Source organism: Perognathus longimembris, chromosome 13, assembly GCF_023159225.1.
Source record: "Perognathus longimembris pacificus isolate PPM17 chromosome 13, ASM2315922v1, whole genome shotgun sequence".
Classification (NCBI taxonomy): domain Eukaryota; kingdom Metazoa; phylum Chordata; class Mammalia; order Rodentia; family Heteromyidae; genus Perognathus; species Perognathus longimembris.
In genome coordinates, this window is record NC_063173.1 from 42,738,493 (window position 1) to 42,758,105 (window position 19,613).

The window sequence follows — 19,613 nt, forward strand, 5'->3', positions numbered from 1 at the left end:
TCTATGCATATATAATTATGACAGTTTAATTTGTAAGTAAGCAAACCAAAAAATTCATAGCAATAACTAATAGCAAAATACTAAATTAGTAAATTATGGAACTACTTGAAGTTATACATATGCTTAAATTATATAAAATACTAAAATTATAAAAATATTAAAAGTTCCATGAGTATAGTCTCTTTTTCTAAAACAAAAAGGCAACTTCATTAAAATGATGGTGATACCACAGTTGTTGTCTGATAACCAAGTTGGCTACTAATTCACTTAAGGGCAGGGGACAGGTATAAGTGGATGTACTGGACAAAGGATGAACTGAAATCTAGGTAGCATGGAGTGGGATACTGCCAAACTTCATTCTACTACTTAGAATGGTGTCCATTTTTAAAAAAACCTACGAATTGTATAGTTCCACAATATTTTATGCAGTATTGTAAGCCATGGTTGACTGTAGAAAGTCCAATGGGCAATGAGGAACTGTGTATACACACTTACACTCATATGTACATACATATACATTTGCTCATATGTGTATGTGTGCATTTGCTTATATGTGTGCAAATGCAAAGTTTAAATATGATTGTGGTGTGTATATGCGGGTGTAGTAAAGGTATTTTCCCTATGTAGGTGTATGTACATACTATAGGTTTTAGGTCTCCAGATAAAATGCATTTCTTTCATGGGTTATAGTGTACAAAATTTTTAAAATAGATTCCATACACTAGCTGTCTGATGGAAATGCAGTGAATGGATACCATTTACAGCATATCCATTGAAGTATTTGTTTTTATGATTGGGAGTAATGGTAGGCTATTAGATAGCCTTCAGTTTACAAATGCAGAAACAATGAGTGATACAGTTAAGTGGTGGAATAATATTATTGAACCACCAAAATAAATGAATTAGATTCACATATATCTGTAGGCAAAAAATTGCATGATTTTAATGTTGAACACAAAAAATCATAAAATTTATACTCCTGAAAAAGCACATGAAAATAAAATTACAATTGATACAGGCACATTGGAATGGAGTGAAATTATAAAAAATAAAATGTGTGAAGAAAGAATGTACTTCTGGGTAGCAGTTACTTCTTTGCTTGGTAAGGAGGGAAAGTCACAGATGGAGTAATCAGAAATCAGTCATATCTACCAAACCCTATTCCTTTTACACAAGGGATATTAGAAATGAACTTTTCACAAAGAGATGTGAAAAGTGAACTGAGGGAAAAAGAATGACACTCTAGAGTCACAATTTACTCAGCAGTGCAAATTTTTAGCTCTGCAGAAGGGTAGCAACATGCAGAAGTCAAATGAGCATGCAAATGCCTGGGCACTCTGTCCAGATTTTATCCCTAATTTATCACTGCCACTCATTTTAATTGATCAGAATTTAGGTTCACCCTCTTGTGGGATTGGCTAGTTTGAAATAGGGGCAAGAGTTAACTCAATCATTCACCTGACAGAAGAACATCTGGCCAAAGCAAGAACTACCTAGAAAAAGCAACCCTTAGTTCCTAAAAGGGTGTGGCTCAATTGAAATATGCTTTCCTTTCTATAATACGTCATAAGTTCGGTCGATCAAATATGTAGCTGGTTTCCAAGAACTTTGGATTGTGTAATAGTTAGAAGATGGTGGATTTCTTAAAATGGTATAACAGGAAAGATTTTAAATTTTTGTAGGGAAGTAAAATAAATATGGTAACATAGTATTATTTGACATAGCTGAGTCGTTCATACAAAAATCTCTTATGTATTCATATTTTTTTTTAAAAAACAATTTAGGGAGGAAGAAGAACTGATTATTGTTTCATTGGTGCAAGATGAGAGTATCTTGCTCTACCTATGCTCTCTAAGAATCACTGGAATCACAATGACAGACACAGAAATAAAGAATGTGTCACCAAGGAAAAATTTACTTCTGCTGAAGGGTATGCCTTCAGCCAAATAACTGGCCATCAAGCATACAAAGCAGGCAGGTTGTTCCCTTAATCCCTAATGCATCAAGCCCTGTATCTCTGCTCAGATTGGCTCAAAATTAAGTGAGCCAGCTTTATGAACAGTTGTTTAGGACAAGAGGAAAAATGTTAACTATTCCTACTTAAAAAGGAATAATTTTACTACAGAAGAATTGTTATTTTCCCCTTACGCAGTGAACATATATGCATGTTTGCCACTGTTGCACTAATAGAGACTAACCTTAAATTAAGAAAAGAAATTTGCAACTGTAGAGTGAGGAGACTTCAGTGATTTACAAACAGATGGTAATCAACTAAATTTCAGAGTTGCATATGTTATCTTAGCCAAGGATGAGTTGAAACATCCAATTTCTTCCCGAGGTGCATCCAAAAGTTTGTAAACTATACCTCTAAAAATATTAAAGTAGTCATGATAATACTAGAATTGAGAAAACTCCTTCCATTGAAATTGACACGCATGATTTTTGCAAAGATGGATTTAGCTTTCATTTAGGAAAATGTTGGCCACATAAATGAATTTGGTCACAAGTGTAGACAAAAATCTGACTTCGGAAGAAATTAGTATTTTCCAATTAATTACCATCGGATAGTGTCAGAGGCTCTTTATGAATTTATTTACAATTTTAAGTAAATATTTTACCTGCACTATTAAAAGAAAGGAAAAAGACAAAGTTTTTGCTGTTTTCACAGCTTATATAGAGCACAATAACAATGCAGAAACACATGCTTATTCTAGCAATAATTGGATCTCATTTTATTTCTATACACAAATAAATGTGTGTATGTACATATATTTTGTTCTTGTTTTCTTTGTTTTTTTTTTTTTCTTGCAGTGCTTGGAATTGAAATAAGGACCTGTGCACCATTCAGCTATACCCTAGTCTCTTTTTTCTATTTCAAAGACCATTTAGATTATTTAAAATTAAATTCTGTTTCCCATAAATTAGCTACATAAATTGCACTTATGAATTCACCTGTGGTGAATAAACATTGATGTGATTCCCATTCCTAAAAGTCAAATCATGAAGGTACTGTCTCTTAAATTTGAGTAATATGTTATTTTAAAGGAGACAGGATAGTCCTTCTGTGATTGTGTTACATTACATATGACAATCTTTACTTTTTTGTGTGGTGGCACTAGTTTTTGAACTCAGTCTTATACTGTGTTTATCACCTCAGCTGGTACTCTACAACTTAAGCTGTGCCTCCATCCCTGCTTTGCCCTGATTATTTTGAAACCAGAATCTTACAGACTTTACCATCCAGGCTGGCTTTGAACCACAATCTTCTAGACATCAACCATCTCAGTAGCTAAAATTATAGGTGTGAGTAAATCATGCCTGGTTTATATGACTCTAGTCTTTATTATTATTTTTTTTCAAAGTCTAATGGTCATATTTTTTTTGTTTTTTATTTTTTTATTTTATTTTTTTTTAATTTTTATTATCAAACTGATCTACAGAGAGGTTACAGTTTCATACGTTAGGCAATGGATATCTTTAAGCAGTTGTACAAAGAGTTTTAGTTAAATGTATTGGTGTGTGGGTACAATGCATCTTGATCAGTGTCATCCCTTTCATCATTCTTCTGTCTCTGCAATCATAATACTGAGTTTGTGTGTGTATGTGTGTGTGTGTGTGTGTATGTGTGAGTGTATACTTGTTTGTGAGAAATGGAACCAGGTAAATTGTTACGGGAAGGAGGTGGGGATTGGACTATGACTCTTTCAACATATTGTTTGGCTCTCCAGAGTGACTTTTCATATGTAAGAGAGTTTGGAAGGGATTCTGTAAGGGGTCCATGAAAGGTTCCTGGGAAAGCCTTTTGGTAGACAACTGTATTACCCTTTTGGTTCAGAAGGACCTCTGGCTGGCATTCTGTAAGAAACAAGACCTCCGTCCTGTAATTTCAGGGAGCTCCACACTCCAGAAGGCAAATAAAGTTGCTGATCCTGGCCTGTATCTTTATGTGCTCCTTGGCTTCTCCACCCATGAGACTATGAGATGGTAAATGCATTCTAGGTTATCCCACAATTTTGTGCAATTATGCATAGATACACAAAAAAGCGCCCCCCGCCCCAAATAGTGAACAGTTTGGATTATCAGCAGTTTTCTATCCCACATTACAATAACTTAAGTACTTACAAACATTATTGTGAATATATGCTTCTGGACATGATTAAACTGGCAAATCAAAATTTCAAGAGATGAGGTTAAAATACACTAAATATTTATAAATTTCCCCAAGTAACTCAGATGCCACTGATCAGATGCATAAGTTCCTTTGTAGTTACAAATGTGTGTAAATGACATTTGGCATCCAAAGTTTGCTGCATGTATTTCTTCCCATTTCTTTGTAGAAAAATAACACAAGATATTTGCTGTGGCTTTGGAGACCAATTTTTAAAGCAGAGAATGTTCTCTGCTGTTGACAATCTTCCAAACCAATGTGTTCTCAAGCACTATGTGGTCATTTGTGTTCAGAGACAGAAAGAATATAAACACATGCATTTAAAATGATCTGGTATCAAAGAGAGACAAGGGAATCATACTTTGATAATTATTTTTCCTTGTCTTTAAAGCCACATTTTTTTTTCATTGATCCTACTTCCTACTGAACACAGCCCTCATACTTTTTACAGACTGTTTTCTGTACCAACCCTGAGCTAAGCTCTGTTACTCACCATCATTAATCTATAATAAGAGAGAAAAATATAGGTAAGGAGTGGAGAAAACAAACCTTGGAGGACAGTTAGCTATAAATTAATGTTTCATCTTATTTATATTTTAAAAATAATGACCCAATGGAGTAGCAAGACAGATTTTTTCTCATTCCATTCACTTCCAATTTATATTTGTCCCAAAGCCAAGACACTGTGTAGAGAGGCTGCAGAAATGGTGCAGCTGGCTGAATCTGTTTTTGGTTTTTGTCTTCAAGGCAAAGGAATAACAGGGATAGACAGAGCATCAATGGTAACTTATGAGGGCATACACCTCAACTAGGATCCTTGTTTGATTTGCTAACCTCCTTCACCTTGTTAAAAACTCTGTGGTTGGTGTGTTTTTAAAGACAAATATAAATTGCCCTCTATTCAAATGGATAAACCCATTTTATTTTCAGATTGCACTAAGCTAGTTGACTACATTTCTGAAATTGAATAAATGAATGAACAAATGGATATATTGGCTAATGAGATCTTTGTCTTTCGATGAAATCATCATCTAATAGTAGAATTCACAAAACACATCAATCTGATATTGAAGTTGAATTAATTTCTAAGTGTTTACAAAATAGCTTGCTGGAAACTCAACTGGAATGTTCCCTTTATTAAAGTAACAAAAGACAAAACCTTGAAAAGGAAGTGGTATTTCGCATTCTTAATTTTAAACTCCAATGATTCTCAATGACTCTTTTCTTTCTACTTTTTATTTTGTTTTATTTTTAATTTTATGTCAACAGGTCTGTGTATAGTAACTTCCCTGAGATTTCAAATGAAAAGCTCGATAAGTTTTTCTCTTCTCTTCAATTTTTTTTAGCATTGTCCTTTCCTCTATAGCCACATTTTACAAATTCCATTGTCAACATGTGCTTCTTTGAAGCAAAGATTGATCTTTACTAAGCGCTCATGTGTGTTCCAATTGGTGGGACTCATGAATTGCTTCAATCAGCCATAGCTCCTGTAAGTACCACTTCTAATGACTTGAGATTAGGATCTCACACTACAAATTATGATTGTCTGTGTCTTTTAGCACTTTGAGAAAGAGGTGTCATCTGTCATTTCATGGAAACAATTTATTGGAGTGGCTTGTATATTACCTCTTGAAAAATCCTTATGTAATCAGCTGAACTTTAGGTTATATTTTTGGAAAAATAAGAACTATTGGATGCAGGGTACTTCTCATGAGCCTAGTGCTTGTGACCTATTCACTCTAATTAAGGCATACACAGTGGCTGGCCATCAAGAATAATAATCCATATCATTGGTGTCAATCAATTATAAAAAAAAATGCATTATCAGCTTATCAACATGAGAAGCAGGCATTGTTTGTATTCTTTTGGAAAAGAAAAAAAAATCCAGCCTAGTGCAGTAAGTCATCAAATCATCAGTTGAATTACTTACATAGTGGATGTTAGTAAATGAGATTTAGGAAGTAGCATTCCTGGTCTACAATCTAGAGACCTCTGTGCTTTACTTGGCACTTGACAAACATACTTCAAGACAAATGTTCTCATAGAAAAGAAAGCCTAGTCACAAGTCCAGTGTATAAAAAAAGTGAACAGTTACTAACTGTGCTAGTTATAAAGACTGTCAGCCACTCTTCTAGTCCTTTCAACTCTTTCTTCAACTCAGACAATGGAGGCAGTTCTTACATTACTGCCATCAGGCTGAGATTATCGCTGAGTTAAAGCACTTTCGTGGACTTGGAAAAAATTATACTAAGTGAAGTGAGACAGACCCAAAGAAACACGAACTCCATGGTCTCCCTCATAGGGAATAATTAGCACAGGTTTATGCTAGGCAAAGCAGAGGATCACAAGAGCCCAATAGCTATACCCTTATGAACACATAAAATGATGCTAAGTGAAATGAACCCCATGTTATGGAAACGACTGTTATATCACTGTTGTAATTACTTTCAACATGCCATGAGAAATTGTAGCATCTATTATTGAAGATCCTTTTGTATCCCCTTCCTGTGGTTGTACCTTCACTATCTCTGTATCTTATCTGAGTACATTGGAAACCGTGTATACTGGTATTAGAACTAGGAAAGTGAAAGGGAATACCAAAATCGAGAGACACAGGGTAAAAAGACAAATGACTACAAAAGCAGTCCTTGCAAAACTGTTAGTGTAAATCATCTGAACAACTCATGGAAGAAAGGGAAAAGGGGAGGGGGGAGGGGGAATAAGGGAGGAGGTAACATACAATAAATGTATCCAATTCCTAACATATGAAAATGTATCCTCTTTGTACATCAGTTTGACAATTAAAATAAAAAAAAGAAAAAAGAGGGGCTGGGGATATGGCCTAGTGGCAAGAGAGCTTGCCTCGTATACATGAGGCCCTGGGTTCGATTCCCCAGCACCACATATGCAGAAAACGGCCAGAAGTGGCGCTGTGGCTCAAGTGGCAGAGTGCTAGCCTTGAGCAAAAGGAAGCCAGGGACAGTGCTCAGGCCCTGAGTCCAAGGCCCAGGACTGGCCAAAAAAAAAAAAAAAAAAAAAAAGAAAAAAGCACTTTCCTGACAGCCTAGCAAACTCTAGGTGCTGGTTTTGATCTCTAGCACTGGAAACTGAATACCACCAATGTTGCTTATGAACTAAAGGCACTAATTATATGTTTATGAACAAGAACTTTCTTGGTAAATTAGTTTTTCACTCTGTTCTTTAGCTGAAATCTAGGGTACTATCAGCCATTGTTGCATAGTCTCTCATAATGAGGACAGCATTGTACAGATTTGATCCTTTTTCACTTCGGTTGTTTAGGTCAGGTATTTTGGTCATAGTGATGCAAAGTTAATACAGAAAATGGGTACCAAAATTGTGGGGTCATTGCTATGATTTATCCAGCCCATGTAGATCTTAAGCCTGTGAAATTGGCTTGTGGAAGATATTTGTTATGTGAGTGCTTTCCTACTGAGTCATGCCCTAGTCATGTCAGGAATTTGGAAGAGTTTGTAATATGTTAGGGCAGCCCTAGAATGCAAAGGTAGAGCTTAATGGGTTTGGGATGGGAAGTCAATAGACCAGCATGCCAAATGTAATGCAGAAACTGAAGGCCAGGCACATGAGATCTGAGATGGGATCAGGGGCTATCAAGAATTGGACTATATGCTAGGCATGAGTTATTTTTATATTTTGTCCATGGAAGAATAATATATGAGAGGATGAGTTTAAACTTAATGGATTAATTAATGTAGTAAAGATAATTTTCAAAGAGGATGATATTCAGGCTGTGGTATGGTCACTGCTTTCCTGACTGCTTTTTGCCAGACACACAGTGAGATCTGGGAGCAAAAAGAAGAGCAGAAGGACTTAAAAAAATACAGTCTTGATAGAGAGGGAACAAATTTGAAATGATGTGACTCTAGAGAGGGTGATTGATGAAGGAAATTTGTGAGAATGAGGCCTAAGCTTCAGGCAGGTGCCAGGATTGTGGAATGTCTGCTTAGGAAAGATGTAGGCAATGAGTGGAACCAGCTTAAGAAACAGCCCAGGTAGGCCACAAATGGCAAGACAATAATGACAGGACTTTTTAAGCCCTGGAATCTCTAATCATCTCATTATGTGTTTGAATTCTGAAAATAAAACTATAGGATTTAATGTTTTCCTGTTGGTCTTGGCTTGTGTTGGAATATGTTCCTTTATTTTTAATTAATTAAATTTTATTTTATCATGAAGGTGGTGTATAAAGGGATTACAGTTATAAAAGTAATGTAATGAGAACATTTCTTTTTGAACAGGGTTACCCTCTTCATCATTTTCTCCCACTCTCCCATCAACTCTTTTCCCCCCAATTCTAAAGTTAATTTCCAATGTAGTGTATAGTGAGTATCAATGTTGCATTGATTCAACTTTGTTCAATCATTTATGTGACTCCCCTTCCTTCTCCAAATCAGATATATACAAATACATATGCATGCATATATACATATATAATATTTTTTATTTCACAGAAAGTATCTGCTAACAGTTGCCTTGAATCAACAGAATTTGAACATTTGACCAATAATGGAACTATAAGATGTTGGAACTCATGGAAATGGAATAAATATATTAGGAGATATGTATACGCCTTTGGCAGCTAGTGGTGCTGAAGGAATGATTTGTGTAGGAAATATTTTCCACAGGCTCATGATTTGAATGTTCATCCTCACCTGGTAGTGCTGCTTTTGCGGGGATCTTAAAACTTTCGGTGAGACTTCGATGGAAGAATTTAGGTTACTGAGATGGATGCTTGGAATAACCTTGTCCCTGTTCCTTTATTGTCTCTCTGTGCTTGCTGTTTCCCATGAAGCAAATAACAACTTTCAACACATGCTCCTTCTGCAGTCATGTTCAGCCCAGGCATATGGAGCTCAGCCATAGACTGAGCCTTCTGAAATAGTCATCCCTAATAAATCCTTCTTCCCTTAAGTCACTTGTGTCACATATTTTGTTCATGAATAGAAAGCTCGTTAATAAAATCATGCTAGGGTGAGAAATCCAGTTGCAGTAAAATTGTGTTTGTGTAGGCATTGCTGGAAAATGTATTAAAAAGCATTCAGAATCCCTCAGATAGATTAGCACAGCTCTTGCTGGGTTGCCTGAAAATATCTACGCAGACTGGTTAAAGACATTTGAAATCTTCCAGTATTCCATGGTTGCTTACTCTGAGTACTCTGGCTTTTGCAGGCTGGTGCCCTACTGGTTTAAGCAGAGTGACAACTTTAAAAAGATTTTAGAAGGCTTGAGCCTTTAACCATCTTCCTAGTCACAAAATGCACACAGAGCAAAGGCTAACCAAGTCTCCCTGCAGCAGCCACGATAGTTTCTGAGACATGGAGGGGGAAGACACCAATGCTACCCCCATGCAAACCTGTGGCCAACAAACACAATTCTGATGCTTTTAACCTTCAAGTAAGCGCCACAGACATGTGTTTTAACTTACTGCACACTTGAAGTCTTCAATTGCAACCCTGTCATGATAGGTCTGTTATAAAGCCAACTCTAATCTTGGAAGTATACACAGTTCTGAGTCTCCGAGAACTGAGAGACTGGGGCAGGCATGCCCAAGCTACAGAAGGTAGCCAGAGGAGACCATGACACCCATTGACCCTGATAACCATTCTCATGGAAATGATGAGGACTTTTACCAACCACAATGTCAAGCAAATACTTCTTGGATGGTACCAGGCCAAATGACAAATGGGGGACTCCTGACTACTTTGCCCCTTTACAGCAGGAAGTAGTTCCAGAAGTAACAACCTCTGCCCATACTCCCATCCTGGTAACCCTCCCCACTTATTAATAAACAACAAATGGGGGAATGTTAGCATTTCCCCTGCCTCTGGTCCTGAGCTCCTTCCATTAACCACCCGTCCCACCCTTACCTAATGGGCCACTCCTATTCACTATTAAGACCTACCTACTTCCCCTTTAGCCCCAGAGAGAAGAAGCTGCCACCTGGATAAGGGGCAGACGCTATGTTGCTCCCTCTCCCATGGGAGGTATGGCCCCACTAATAAACCTCCTTATGAATCTTCTTCTCCTGTCCGTGACTATCTCCACATGGTCCCCTGGGATGGGCAGGGACATATCCTTTCAATGGTGAAGTATATTCCAGATTTAAGACAGAAAACCTGAACCAAGAAGAGCTCCTGATTGCTTTTAATTTCTAACGCGTAATTCAAAAATCGCAAGTACACCTAATGACATTTCCCAGAAGACAATCATGGAGTAATAATAATCTTTCTGAGCCATGGCCACTCAGCAAAGGAGTAGAAAACCTCTTTTTAGGAGACATAGTTTTCAGTTGCCTAGGTACAATTTTCCAGTATCACGAATTTTATCCATCTCTATAGTTTCAGCATGGTAAAATTTTTTTTTTTTTTTTTTTTTTTTTTGCCAGTCCTGGGCCTTGGACTCAGGGCCTGAGACTGTCCCTGGCTTCTTCCCGCTCAAGGCTAGCACTCCACCACTTGAGCCACAGCGCCGCTTCTGGCCGTTTTCTGTATATGTGGTGCTGGGGAATCGAACCTAGGGCCTCGTGTATCCGAGGCAGGCACTCTTGCCACTAGGCTATATCCCCAGCCCCCAGCATGGTAAAATTTTAATACATAAAGTAGAATGAAACTAAATCACTTATGAAAACGCAACTCATGGAGAAAAACTGTAGCTGTGTTCATGTTGAAGTTATTTGTAATAAAAGTAATTTATAGAAGTATGGAGAAAAAACATTCAGAAGTAAGGAACTTGACTCTTAAATTCCCACACTTACTTGTGGTTAATTGCTTTTCTTATTTGATCTTCACAAGTGATTTTGTACCTAATTTTTTATTTATAATTGTCTTTTAAAATTGTCTTTAAAAAAACCCAATAAAATTAGTAGGTTTATCTCATATGACATGTTTTGTGTGATTTTTGAATTGGTTAAATGAAATGACTTTACATATATCACATTACAAAGCATTTTGTGGTGAAAACACATAAAACCTATTATCTTAAGTAAGTTCAAAGAATGTTAAGCATTATTATCAGCTATAGCTGCTATGTTTGCTATATAATAGAACTCTTGGATTTTTTTCTGCTATCCATTTGAAGTATTGTACTCATCAACTAAGATCTGCCTATCCCCATCCCCTTCATCCCAAGTTATAATAGTCTTCACCTTCCCTATGCTTTCTGAGGTCAACAGTTTTAATTTCGTATACTTTCAGGTTAGATAGCTGTTTCTTTATGTGTTTGACTTTTCCCAATTAGTGAAATCTGGATTTATCAGAGAGTACTGGAATTGAGGTTGTCAGAAAGTGCTGAATTTACTTCTTCTATTTTTAACTTTAAAATTTTAGTATAATTTCATTTAAACAGTGACTTACTGACTTTTCTCATTTGAAATAAATATTTTCTTTTATACACTGGCTTAAATGTACACTTTGATTTTTTACCCTTTAAAGATGGTCTCCAAAAAGTTTTCTGTCCCCTGATCTTCTAGAAAACTTGTATTTGCTGTGCTCATAGCTACAGAGTTGTAATATCTACAACTAAAGACAGCTATACTGGCTATTTATGCATACTGTGTGATCTTCAATGCTAAGTTCAAAGTCTTTACTGGTTTGTATCTACTATACTTTGGCACCTATCCAAAAGACTAAACATTGCATACAATAAAGATATGTTTACACCTTTGTTCATTGTTGCACTATTCACCATAGCCAAGATATAGAAACAGCCAAGACACACTACAATAAATAAATGAATCAAGAAAAAGTGATATATAACTGTCTGTCTATCATCTATCTCTCTATCTATTTATCTATCTATCTAAGTAAGTACCTATCTATCTTTATATATCTATACATGCCCAATAGAATTTTACTCATCCATCAGGAAACTGTTTGGACTTCGAAAAATTATATTAGGTGAAGTCAGCAAGGCAAAGGGTACATGAAATTTCACATATGTAGAAATTAGATTAAAATTTAAACATATATAAATAAATATGCATGGATGGTCATATGTGTAATTACATTAACATTGTCTACATTGTCTAAAGTGTGGCTACATCAACATTTTCTAAAATATTTAAGGAAAGATAAATGTCTCACTCTCTCCTTGGTTGCCTTCTCCAGTCTGTAGTGACCAAAGACAGAGGTGAAAAATCAAAACTTTATTTCTTTGCATAAAATTCTTTGTAGTGGGATAATCTTAACAAAAAGAACCCAATATAAATCTCTTAGCTTGAAGAATAATTTTACCTGACATCATAGTATGAATTTAGATAAAGCTAAAATTCCAACAAACCCTCACAATATCAACCAATGCATTTCAAGAGTCAAAAATAAATGATCTGAAGAGAAAAATGTACCTTATAAAGACCTTTAGTTTAATGACATCTCCCCCACACTGTCAGGAATTTCAGTAGTTCAAACAGCCAAGTATAAGATGAAGATGGAATGATCTTAACTTTTTGTCTTCTCTTAAGGGAAAAGCATAAATCTTTTATGGCAACTTGTAAGATAGTTTGATACGTTTTTCTCATTGCTTTATGCCTCTCTGGGTTCCTCTGAATCAATACTTGTCCAATCCTGTCTATGGCCTCATAGAATCATAGAAACAGAAAGTAAGGTGGATAGAACCCTGTGTTCTAATTTAACCTCCCACATGGTAGTAATTCCCTCCCCTCCATAAAAGGTTTGAAAACTGGGGAAGAAATATCACTGTCAGATTTTCAAGTCTTGTAACAACTAAAATTATTGGAAAATGTGTTTGTTTGGTTGTCTTTCTCTCATGATATTTCACCAATATGTGCCTCCCTACAAATTATTTCTACTAAATACAGTTTTGTCTCACCAACAATGCAAGGTAAATTTCCCCTTGTGCCACATGACAGATTACCAGCATTATAATATGGCTCTTGTGTCTCTTTTCAGTTCCTTCTTCAGGAGATATTCTTTTCGCTTTGCACTGGTTTCCTGTGTTTTCTGTTCTGATTACCCTGACCCGTTTGACTTTGTGTACCTTATTCAATCCCTTCTAGCACGGCTAATTACATATAGAATGGAGTACAGATAAATAAGACCAGATAATTAACAAGCAGGGAATTGTGTTATCAAACTAATACCAGGTTCATTAACCTTAAGAACATATTCTTATTTCTTGATCATGTTCAAAGAGTATAGTCCTTCCAGAATGACATATATTTACAATTCTCCCCCCAAATGTGAGAGGACTCAGGAGCAAGAATAATCCAGGGTGAGAGGTTTTCTATGCTTCCTGTCATGCAGATTTGGCAAAAGTGGTCAGTCTATGACTGTGTTACATATTTAATTTTTATTTTCTGAAAATAAATAATTGTAGTTTTCTGACTTCTCAATTAGTATGCACCTTATCTTTTCATTATTTGACATCATTAGTCTATTGGTCTCGAGACCACATAAAAGCAGATGTGGACCTGCAGGAAATGACTACACTTAACTCAAATTTTCATGATCCTATGTGAATGCAACAATGCACAAAATCTCTAAGGTATGGCAAGGAGAGACATACAAAACTATTTATGAAGCAACACTACATATCATGAAATTATTACTGGTAGCTTATGCTAATTTCCATTTCCTTAGATTTCTTTTTAATTATTTTATTTTATATATGCATATATATTGTGATTAGTGAGGTAATGAACAAAGGGGTTACAGTTACATAATCCAGGTAAGCAGTCCATTTCTTTTTGAATAGTTTCTCACCCCTTATCACACACAAAAGAGAAAAAAAAACTATCTTTAGCGATCTTTTGCTTTGTCTTTAAATCCAATGAAGCCAAAAAACAAATTAACAACCAATTAACAAGAGCTTTTCAGTTGTGAGATATGTCCAGGTGACTGAATGCTGGTCAGTAACTAAGGTAAGTTTGAGAATATCATAAATAAGTTCTTTACAGTTCTCATTTTACTGCCTGTAACACAGTCGCAATAGCTAGAGTTGGCCATCTGTCATCTTAGATCACTAAGATAAGGTACATAGCTCAAGAATGGTACAACAGAAAGTTCAAATAAGTCTGTGTCCCTTGTGGCCTTATGAAGCTTCTGTAGCCAATACCTACCTTTCATAAAGAAACAGGATAGAATATTGAGAACAAAGCCAGCCTAGGAGGAGAGACCAGATCTCCTGTTCATTATTTATTTATTTATTTATTTTGCCAGTCCTGGGCTTGGACTCAGGGCCTGAGCACTGTCCCTGGCTTCTTTTTACTCAAGGCTAGTACTCTGCCACTTGAGCCACAGCACCACTTCTGGCCATTTTCTATATATGTGTTGTTGAGGAATTGAACCCAGGGCTTCATGTATAGGAGGCAAGCACTCTTGCCACTAGGCTATATTCCTAGCCCTCCTGTTCATTCTTGACACAGCACTTGTCAATTATGTTTCTCAATAATTATTTCATTTGTGGATATTTGAGTGCATTGTTGAAGTTAAAATGCTTTGTTTAAATAGCTGAATAAGCATAATGTAAAAATTTTACCCATTTAATATCTAATAATTTTTCAAAAATTACATATAACCAAGGATTATGTCAAGTAGCTGACATACAAACTGTTGAGGTGATATTTCTCTACAATTCAGAACAGAATATAGAATATTGCATTAATTATTATGTTCTAGATATTGCATACAAAGATATGAAAGGAACCTCTTCTCCTATTTCTCCAAAAGATAAAATCATAATTCATGTTTATAAATGAACTTGGGGTTGCCTGTAAATTTAAACAAGTTAATTGCATGCTTCTTTTCATTGTCACCACCTAATATTGAGACAGTTTGTTAGGTGTCTAAACTGCTTTTTCTTATATGATTAAAATAGTTTTTGTTGTATAGCACTATGTCTGAAAACAGAGGAAATAGTTAGAAGTAATATGCATTTATAATCCTTATGTTTTTTGTTTTTAAGAAATAATTTCTTGACCATGTTTCAGAGACATGGTTTCAGAACTCTCAAACAGGTTTTTATATTAATATACTTCCCTTTAAAGAACATAAAGTCTAATCTTAAAAGCAATATGGGAAAGAGATGCCAATTATAAAGCTCTGATCAAGTTAATTTCCAGTGTTACCTAAGGATATACTTTTAGGGAACTTAATTCATTATCAGGTCTTACAAAACTCAAAATTAGGAAATTAAAATACAGTTTTCTGCAAATTAAAACTAAGGCTTGCAACCACATTTAAAAATACAAATGTAATGGGAACCACATATAAAATATTGTATTTTCTTCTAAAAAGGTAAAGAGAAAATGATGAAATTTTATTAATGACACATCTAGAAGAGTGACAATTGAACATGTAATCAGAATAAAACAATTAATGAGATATTTTATATGATAATATTTCTACATTGCATACAGATTATCTGAACACATCTGAATTTGAAGGGAATCACATTTCAAGTATCAATAGCCATCTATGATTAGTGGCCATAATATCGGACCCCACACTTCCAACACAATTGAGTAATTGCTGTATGGACCATTAAAATTTTACCTATAATTTTTAATTGAATGAGGAGATATAGAATGCCTCTTCTGTCAAGGTTTTGGTTAACCACAAACCTTGTTTCCTAACGTTCAAGCCACAGACTGTGCCATTCATGCCCTTTGGGAGCCTGAGAGAAATAGCAGAATCTCAGGATCCAGTCCAGACTTCCTGAATAAGAAACAACTTTCCTTAACGGCCCAGGCAATTCATAACCAAGTTGAGTTTGAGAATCAGTGAGCTAGATTAATTCTCTTTAAATACTCTGTAATACTCTTTATTTTAGGTGCTCACTGAAATCACCTTTACAACTAGGCTTTAAAAATCAGAAGTCCGTACATTAGGGTTTTCAAAGCTCCCTTATCTGCCACAAATCAAGAGCTACTGGACTACTGAGATATGTAATTTGCCCATCGTTATACAATTAGCAAATGAAACATACTTTGTAGGGCTAATAAAATTTCAAATCCAAATATAAATATCAGTTAAAGCATTTATATTACTTTTCTTCTTTTGCCAGCCAGGGGCAAATATTTTGTTGGGTTATTTTGGAATGGGGTCTTTTGGGCTTTTCTACCAGAACTGGCTTCAATTCTTGATCCTCTAAATCTCAGCCCCCTGGGTAGCTAGGATTACAGGCTTGAATTATTAATGCCTGCAAGCATTTGTATTTCTGTAGTGAATGCGTGTCTATGTCTCTTCTTATCATTGAGCATGTATTTCCTCTGACTTAATCACATTTTAAAATTTCTTGTGTTCTCCAATATTCCAGTGTTCAGCACAATGATAAGTAAATATTGTTGCTAAAATAAATAGTCTTTGATTAAACCTGTATCTCTCTTCAAGCAATAAGATATACATTAATTGTACAGAAGAAATACCACTTTGCTATTTCAAGTTGTAACTAAAATTGCCTATTAATATATGAGAAAGATTATTAGTAAATGAGAAGTGTTAAAATGTGCCTTCCTACTGTGATTATATTCAAATTATTTCATTTATCAAGACAAAGCCTTTGTGTAGTTTTATATTAAATTTGATAAAATAATGAAGGCTAGATCTAAGTTTTTCTAACATGTAAATGGTTTGAAAATAAGCTTAATAGTGATTCATTAGCTGCTTCAGTCACTACACCCTGAGATTAAATTTTGCTATAGAATCAAACTTTATAAAAACCTGGAACATTTGACTCAATAGCTAATTCACAGGGAGATCATTATCTTATTATATATGATAAATACTTAGGGAAACAATATTTAACTAAGTAGAATCTTCTTCCTGAATATATTGTAGTCACTATTTTCCCACATTAATGCCTAGCAATGAATGGAACTTGGGTTTATGAATTGAAATTGCATTGTTTTTGTCAGTCACAGCCACAGATTGTACTGCATTACAAATGCATTGGTCCAAAATCATGTGTTGTTGTCTTTTCTTCATCTCAAAGGAGAGGAGAAAAGGAGCTCTGGCTAAGGTTATATGCTTTTTCATAGACTATCTCAAATGGCATTTAAATGAGTGTAGAAATGAATGCCCAACCAGAACATTTGCAAAAATAGCTATTTGACAGCAGCTCTTCAAGATACTGCCTTTATTAGCTTCACCTGTGAATGTAGACAAGAACACACTTAGGAATATAACCAACACCCAAAGAAGGAAGAAAGCATTTCTTTCCCTTTTTCTAATCATCTTCCTAGTAGAGTGATCCAACAGCAGCTTCTGTTTGTTTGACCATTCATGTATTCATTCCAAAGATATTCAGGAAGGAGACATTGGATATTGAAAGCTTGGGGCCTTGTTGCTTAAAAGGTCTGGAGAAATCAGATGCGATGATGACAGTCACAGTGAGGGCTGAGAGTTGCGAAAGGATGAATGTCCTGTGAACACAAATGCCCACCTCATGTAGGGGGAAAGTCAGAGGAGCAAAATGGTGTGGAAGAGGTTTACAAGACAACCTAAAAGGTTACATAGGAGGCCAATCTGTGTAGGACAGATATTTGCAAGAGATGCCTGATTGGGAGAAGGACCAATATACAGTTTCACATGTAATAAATCACATTGTCTTTCAGATGTTTCCACTAAGGAACCAAATAATAAGAAGCAATATAATCTTGCAACCCTGCTGGTGGGAGTGTCTCCTTGTGTGTAAGGTTGTGATGTGACAAAGGTTACACACCTTCTTCACAGAGAAAGAACAAAGAGTGAGAAAGCTGTTAGTCTCCAATTTTGCTTCTAGTTATTTTAAGCTACAAGTAAATGGTAGAATTTCCCTTGCAAGTGCTTTTTTAAAATCTTCTAATTTAAAATTTCAAAACAATTGTTATATCACAGTTGTAAATACTTTCAACATGCCATATGTAACTGTAGCGTCTATCATTGATGATATTCCTGTATAACCTTTCTGTGGTTGTACCAACACTATCACTGTATCTTATCTGAGTATATTGGAAACCGGGTATACTGGTATTAAAACCAGAAAATTGGAAGGGAATACCAAAATCGAGAGACACGGGGTAAAAAAAGACAAACAACAACAAAAGAAATACTTACAAACTGTTTGGTGAAAATGAACTGAACAACTGAACAACTCATGGGGGGGAGGGGGAAGGGAAAGAGGAAGGGGGAGGGGGGAATGAGGGACTAGGTAACAAACAGTACAAGAAATGTATCCAATGCCTAATGTATGAAACTGTAACATCTCTGTAATTCAGTTTGATAATAAAAATATATATAAAAAAAAACACAAACCCCCCCAAAATTTCAAAAGAGCCTGATATTTTAAAAAATTAAAAAGAAAACTGAAACAATGACCATATTAAAAAAGCAGGCTAGGAAGACACACAACGGCAGCGACGAGAAGTTCGGGTCTACACCGGGTTCGGACAGACCGCGGTTGGGGAACCCAGCGCAGCAGAAGGAGGGAACCGGGGAAGTCACCACGACACTTCGCCTCCCCCTGAAGGACCAACGGCTGCGTGGGACACACACACAATCAGGATCAGTGAGTCCCCCATTACCCCCTAACCCAACGGGAGACCAGCTATCAGAGACCCAAGCCCTACTAAGAAGCTAGATCTCCCTCCTTCCCCCTCCCCACCCAGAGGGAACAAAGAACCCCCAAACAGGAGGGAAGCTCCCATCAGGCGCTGGGAAATCAGTTTAGCAGGGGAAGGGCGGAGCAGCCCCAAGGCCACACAGGTTCCTGAACTGGCCGCAGCAGCCCCACCCCCTTCCCAACAGGGGCCAGGGGATGGCCAGCAGTGCAAGCCCCACCCGAGGCGCCTGGACCTCGAGGACTCTTACAACTAAAAGCACAGGCGCTGGTGTGCAATACCAGCACAGCAGGGACACCTGGGCCTGATCACGTCCCCCTCTCGCAGCGAAGGCGAGGTCTGAGGGTGCTAACCCACCCCCGGACAGTCGATCCCACTGGGCCCCACACATACCATCCCCCACAACGGACTCGTAGGAGGGCGTAAACACAACCCAACAACCCGGAGCTCGCTCTGGGAGGCGTACCCCGCTAAAGTGGACGGGGCCCCAGCGCCAGCACCTGTTGTAGCAGACGCACAGTACACAGGAGGGTGGGGCAGCCAGCGACAGCGCCCTCTCTGGTAGGTGTACCCCGCACTAGTGGGCGGTGCCACAGCAGCAGCACCTGCTCCGGCAGACACGCCTACACAGGAGGGAGGGCAGAGCTACAAACCAAACCTGAGAAGCTTGCCACAGATTTCCAGATGCGCAAATCACAAAGAAACATAACACAGTTCATCAAAGAGCAAGCCAACTCGCCAGCTCCATAAAGCAACATGACTGAAGAGGAGATGGAGATTAAAAAAGCAAACGAGGCCATGTTAAAAGGAATGATGGAAAGTGTCAGAAATGAAATCAGAAAACAATTCTAG